General features: G+C 41.2%; 1 pseudogene; it reads right to left on the reverse strand.

The window, feature by feature from the left end:
* Positions 1-1,730: 1,730 nt before the first annotated feature.
* LOC103007620 (ADP-ribosylation factor-related protein 1-like) lies at positions 1,731-6,131 on the reverse strand (annotated as a pseudogene).
* Between the last annotated feature and the right edge of the window lie 1,111 nt (positions 6,132-7,242).

Consider the following 7,242-nt stretch of genomic DNA (forward strand, 5'->3'; position numbering starts at 1 on the left):
ATCATGAGGATTATGTTATATTCCTTTTTAATTATTTATTTTTAGATATATTAAGGCTAGATAAAGTACGAGTGCTATCACTGTAACATGTTTACAGAATAATCCAATCTTGGTAGGGTACAAGCAGGAAAGTTTAATTTTTCTTCACTATTGCTTTCAACCTGTTTGGTTTGATCTAGTCTTCTTCATCCCTTGATGAAGAAGGGCAGACAGATGTCATAGCTTCCTGAGAACTTTCAATTAAAAGGAGTTTATGTGTTATAAGTTCCACAACAGACTACAACATGACTTACATCTTAATCCAGTTTTTAAAAGCAACTCCCTTCCCTATCCTAACTCACGCTGACCTGCGGCTTGTGGTCTTGAATTAGTGGAGGGCCTATTCATTTATTCCTCCTCCCTCTTACCTGACATGAAAGAAATCTGAAGCAGCACAGTGAAGGAGAAAAGAGATTAGAACCAAAGTGTAAGCTTTTAATTTACTTTTTACTTCTTTGGTCCTGCAATTTTATTTTCTCTTGGCTACTGTTGATAGGTTGTCAATGCCTGCTCTGGGACAGACATCCAAATGCCAGCTTGTGCTGCATTTCATTTTTTGGCGGAGTTGTGGGGATTTCTGCACCGCATGGTTTAATGATATCGACGATGTCCTCTCTGGCTGACATCTTGTCATGCCCAACTCAGACCCTACACCTGGTGGGTTTATTCCACAGTCTCTCACTTTTGAGCTTCCACTGCGCCAGCCATCCACCTTCATAAATGGGGACCTTCAACATAGATTCATCCTGGCTCTGTCATGGCAGACTGTTGGGAGTTGTGACTGTTTATGGCTCCCTACATTCAGGCCCTGCAATAAGGGGCTGCTTCATTTAACTTCAGCGTTATCCAGATACGAGGTAGATATATGATTCTATGTCTGTGTATGCTCCCAAACTCCAGAGGACACAGGTTAAGCTACTGAGAATTCTCTCACTGCACCCCAGCTTGGTGCAGTAAGCTTGGGAGGGTCTATGAGTTTCTGACGCTTAGCAAATATGGGAGTGAGATGAGCATCTCTGGATTATTCTCTTGGGCAGCACAGCTCTTGAGGAGAAGAGGAATGTGAAAAGAAGAAAGGAAGATGGGAAAAGCCACAGCCCTTTTCTTCAACATAGTAATGACTATCTGAAAAGACAACTATTTTTACTTCCAAGAAACCCTTTCCTAACTTCTGGTCTTCTCTGGATGTGGGTGATGGTCTGATGATGGCAGAATTATTTGACATACCTTCAAAAAAGCCCCTCAGAGATGTGTGTATTGGTCCTTCTTTAGGCTGAGTGGGTTCCTATCATTTATGACTTATAAGGTTGGTAATTTAGACAAAATTCTGAAAGATAAAAAAAAAAATTCAATTTATCTCTGGGGTATGGTGGATAATTTATCTCTTTGTTCTTTAGCTTTCTCATTTGCAAAAGGGATAAGATAATAGTACCTACATAGAGTTGTTGTGAAGCTTCAATAAGGTAATCCATGTAAAAGCTATAGCTGTTTAACACACTTTTTTTTTTTTTTTTTAAACAGAGCAAATGGAAAAACCACAAGGCAAAGCAACCCCAGGCCCCAGGATGGGTGGCACCGGGCGGGCAGGAGCTCCCGCGGCTCCGGGGATGAGCGGTGGGCGCCAGGGGGCGTGGCTGCGCTTGCGTGACGTCCCGCTGCCGGCGGCCGGCGCACGTTCCGCACGGCGCGCTTCACCGACGCCCTCGCGCAGCCCCCTTACCTGTGAGGGCCGAGCAGGCCTGGGTCAGGCTGGCACGCCCGCCCGGTCTTGGAGGTGCAGTCCCTGAACGCAGTCTGGATGTCGCGGATCCAGAGGCAAGTCTCAACGTCCTGCTTGCTGGCCAGCACCAGGATGGGGACGCGGCCCAGCGCCTCGCTCGTGACCGTCTTCTCCAACGCTTGGACCCGGACGGTCTCTCCTCCTCCGTGGAGGCCATGACATAGAGGACGCCGTGGCCCTCTGCTTGGTCCTTGTCCCACAAGGACTGCAGCTCTTCCTGCCCCCCGCTAAGCCCCACAGCACGAGGCAAGCCTTTCCTGCGTCCACAGTGCCAGAGGCTTAGACCCGCGGTGGTGGTGATTTTGGACAGAATCATCCCCTTGGAGTTCGTATGAAACCGGGTTTTTGACCGCTCCAAGACAGTAGTCCTCACGCGTTGTCCAGACCCAGGATCAGGATGCAGTACTGGTCCTTCAGAAGCATGTCCTTGTACAGGTGACGTCCTGCACCCACCCCTGGCCCCTGGGGCCACCGCGCGCCCGACGGCACGAGGGCCGTCCCCAGCACAGTTCTTCGTACACGGTAAGAATTCAATCAGGGTGAGCCACCATCGTGTAATCTGGTATCTTTATTTCACTATAAATAAATGTTGATGGAGTGTATGTTTGTTCGTTTACTTAACATATATTTACCAAACACTTAACTGTCATAGGAACTTTGGGGAGAGGTAATGAACAAATCAGCCGTCGTGAAGCTTATGTTCTAGCGGGGGGAGGGAAATAATAAACAATCGAATAAGATTTATAATGTGTCAGATATGAAGAAAAATAAACAGGGGGAGTGGATCAGGGGTGTGGAGAAGTGCTGCTATTTTAAGTGATGTAAGGACTCACTGATGAGGTGACATTTGAGCAGTGATCTGAGGTAAAGAATGTTATTCAGCATGTTAGCAGAAAATGTGTTAATTAAATTCGGTATTACAATCTCCAAAAGTGTGATACTATTTATAACTCAAACAGATAACTAAGCCGTATGCCCAATGAAGGAAAAAATTACCTTGAATCGAGTAGATTAATTCAGTTATTCAGGAGAGAGTTTATACTGTATATTAAAAATATATATTGGTCCAGCCTGGAAACCTTCCTTTTTCTTGCCTTTTAGCTTGTCTTGTGATTTTTTTTGTTTAAGGTCAGGCATGAGATAATAGGAATTATAAACAGGCCCTTAGTGTGAGGTTCTATGTTAATCTGGCTAGAGGTTGGGCTGTGTTTAATGTTTGCTCTAGCCGTAGGTGCCACTGGCTTCAGATTCCTGGAGTGTACTTGTTTTTGTCTCCCTGTTTTTGGAAGCTTCCCTAAGAATTCCTCCTTAGATAAAGTCTGCACCTTGCAGCTCTTTCAGTGTTATCTATTGTTATTATACTGGAGTCCTGTTGGTGTGGTAGTAGGGTGTGTGGGTGGAAAAGTGATCTATAATCTTATGATTAAAAGTCAGTCATTTAGTGGGCCTGTGTCCCTGGGTTTTGACTTTCATAAGTGTTTCTTTGCTCTCTTCTTTCCCCCTTAGGTGAGACAGGAAGTCTAGAGGGAGCTGGAGTTGGGTGAAGACCCTTCCTTCTACCTAGGGTAAGTTGCTGGTAGAGTCTTTTTCCCTGGAGAGTAGGCCTTTGTTATAGAGAATGCTCCAGATGTATTTCAAAATGATTACTTTTCCTTCGCCTGCCAGAGCCAGGATGGGATAGTTCATAGCTGTTCACTGAAAACCTGGAGGGTTCCCAGAATGAAAACCAATGAAAGTATAGGAGCAAGATCTTATTTTTAAAAGAATAATTATTGACATACAGCTTATTAGAGATATGCACAAATCATAAGTGTACAGCTCAATAAATTTTCACCAAGAGAAAATACCCATATAACCAGCAACCTGATCAAGAAATAGAACATTGGCAGCGTCCCAGAACCCCACTAATGACCACTTCCAGTCACTATGCTTTCCAAGGTAGTCATTATCCTAACTTCTCACAGTATAGATTAGTTTTGCCTATTTTTGAGCTTTATATAAATGAAATCAAAAAGAAGGAATTCTTTTGTGTTTGGCTTTATTTCAATCAACATAATGTTTGTAAGATTAAACTGTGCTATTCCATGTAGAAGGAGTTCATTCACTCTCATTACTGCGTAGCATTTCATTGTATGAATGTAAGATCATTCATTCATTCTGCTGTGATGAACCTTTGAATTGTTTCCTTTTTTACTTTTTTAAGGAGAGTGCTGCTATGCACTAGTGTACATGCCTTTTCATGAACATATGTAGTTGTTTCTGCTAAGTGTATATCCAAGTTTATATCTAGGAGTGGAATATACATATTTGTCACTAGTAGATACTGAATGCCAAATAGACGTGCAGGTGGCTGTAACACTTTCAACATATGAGAGTTTGAGTCGCTCCACATGCGCACCAATACTTGCTATGATCAGCCTTTTTCCATTTAGCCATTTTTGTGCATGTTATGTGAAAAGAGCAGCTGATAAAATGTAAAACCTACCTGTTAGTTTTGAATATTGGCTGCATGCAGTCTTGAACTCCGAGTTTTGTCTCTTCAGCACCTTGATATTTTCAGAAGTTCTCTGTGGGTTCTCTGACTCCTTGCAGTTGCCCCCTGACTAGACCCGTTGTACAGAATCTTGGTCTCTCACTGTGTTCCAGAAATTGGCAGATTCCCTGAAGGAAGTATGTTTTTCATCTCCTTTGGTTTTTTTTCTTTTTGTGGCTTGAAACAGCAATCATCATTTTGTTATCTCTCACAGTTTCTGTGGGTAAAAAATTTGGAAAGGTTCAACTCAGGGTATTCCATGAAGTTGCAGTCAGTGCTGTGAAGCAAGAACAGTGGAAGCTGCAACAGCTGGACACTGGCTCTTCATGTAATCTTGGGGCCTCTCTCTTCATGTAGTCTTGAGTATCTCCATATGGGTTCTACACGTGGTCTAGTTTGGGCTTCTTACAGCGTGGTGGCCTCAGGGCAGTTGGACTACTTATGTGGTGGCTGTAGGACTTTGCTCCTCAAGTTCTGTGCTTCAGCAGTTCTCCAGCACCTTCAAAATTATATATGTGTGTGTGGTATATACATACATACATATAGACATACGTATAGACATATGTATATATGTATGTGTATATACATATACATGCATGTATATATCACACATCATAAACAGAAGTAGAAATAGAAGTCCTATTTGATGAGTCTTATTTATTTGTTCTTAGGAACACTTGTAAGGGTTTCTCTGAAACAAAAAATGATTTTTGCTATTTGGTTCGTTTGCTTGTTTTTTAAGAGAGAAAATTCTAGCCAACGTAGTCTCTAAACATTATATCTCTTCCACAGGAGAATCAATATAGAATAAGCTAGTCTGAAATTTGTGGATTTCCAATTCTAAATAGAGTGTCATGAATTCATGCTTAAAGCTTTTGGTATAACCCATTTTCAGAAGTGTTGAGGACAGCACTTAAAATACATGGTATACATCAAATGCCCTGCATTGATCTACAATTTAGTAGAAAGGCAGACTGATAAATGCGTTGACATCATTTTGTCATCCACAAACATACCACTAAATGTATTTCTGAAAGTGTTGAAAAGAGCAGTGGGTACTGTCATTTTATGAAATGTACTGCATTTGTATTGAGAACTGATGGGGAAAAGAAGAAAATAATCCACTGTGAATGTGCTTTAACCAAGAGACTGGATTTTTCTAAAAACAAAAAAGCAAAAAACAGTAAAGTAGTTGCCTTAAGGTCACAACACTCAAAGAAGTGGTGAGTCAGCAAAACAAAACTAAGATAAATCATCAGGAGGAAGAAAATGTCGAAAGACAAATATAGAATTATTTCTGTTCTTTCGGTTTTTTATTTTTCCAAATAAATTACTTGCAATTTAACCAAGGTCTACTCAAAGGGTAGAGAATTGTTCTGTGATGTTTTTAAAAGAGCAAATATTACATGATGCTGTTATCAAACTTCTAACCCCAACCATATTTAAGTTGCTAAAAATTTAAAGCATGCTTTACTGCGTGAATGGCTACACCAAATAACAGATTTTCAATGTAGGCAAAACAGCCTTATATTGGAAGAAGATGCCATGTAGGATTTTTATAGCTAGAGAGGAGACATTAATTCCTGGCCTAAAAGCTTCAAAGGACAGACTGACTCCCTTGTTAGGGCCTAATGTACCTGGTGACTTTAAATTGAACCCAGTGCTCACTTACCGTTCTGAAAAATCCTAGGGCCCTTCAGAATTATGCTCAGTCTACTCTGCCTGTGCTCTATAAATGGAACAACAAAGCCTGGATGACAGCACATCTGTTTACCTCATGGTTTACTACATATTTGAAACCCACTGGGGAGACCTATTGCTCAGAGGAAAGATTCCTTCCAAAATATTACTGCCCATTGATGATGCACCTGGTCACCCAAGAGCTCTGATGAAGGTGTGTAATGAGAATAATGTTTTCATGCCTGCTAACACAATATCCATTCTGCAGCCCATGGATTAAGCTTGGAGTGATTTTGATTTTCAAGTCTCATGATTTAACAATATATTTCATAAGACTATAGCTGCCATAGATAGTAATTACTCTGATGGACTGGGGTGAAGTAAATTTAAAACCTTCGGGAAAGGATTCACCATTCTAGATGTCATTAAGAACATCTGTGATTCATGGGAAAAGGTCAAAATATCAGCATTAACAGGAGTTGGGAAGAAGTTGATCTCACCCTCATGAATGACTTGGAGGGGTTCAAGACTTCACTGGAGGAAATAACTGCAGATGAAGTGGAAATAGCAAGAGAACTGGAATTAGAAGTGGAACCTGAAGATGCAACTGAATTGCTTGCAATCTCATGATAAAACTTGAATGGATGAAGAATTGCTTTTTATGGATGAACAAAGAAAGTGGCTTCTTGAGATGGAATCTACTCCTGGTGAAGGTGATATGAAGATTGTTGAAATGGCAACAAAGGATTTGGAATATTTCATAAACTTACTTAATAGAGCAGCAGCAGGGTTTGAGAAGAATGACTCCAGTTTTGAAAGTTTTATTATGGGTCAGATGTTATCAAATGGCATTGCATGCTACAGAGAAATTGTTCGTGAGAGGAAGAGTCAATAGATGCGGCAAACTTCAGTGTTGTCTTATTTTAAGAAATTACCGCAGCTATCCCAGCCCTCAGCAGCCACCACCCTGATCTGTCAGCAGCCATAGACATCGAGGCAAGACCCTCTACCAGCAAAAAGTTTACAGCTTGCTGAAGGCTTAGGTGATGGTTAGCATTTTTAATTAAGGCACGTACACTGTTTTTTAGGTGTAATGCTACTGCACACTTAATAGACTACAGCATAGTGTACACATGACTTTTATATACACTGGGAAACCCAACAATTTGTGTGACTCCCCTTATTGTGACATTTGCTTTATTGTGGTAGT

This window comes from Balaenoptera acutorostrata, chromosome 14 (assembly GCF_949987535.1).
Source record: "Balaenoptera acutorostrata chromosome 14, mBalAcu1.1, whole genome shotgun sequence".
Lineage (NCBI taxonomy): Eukaryota > Metazoa > Chordata > Mammalia > Artiodactyla > Balaenopteridae > Balaenoptera > Balaenoptera acutorostrata.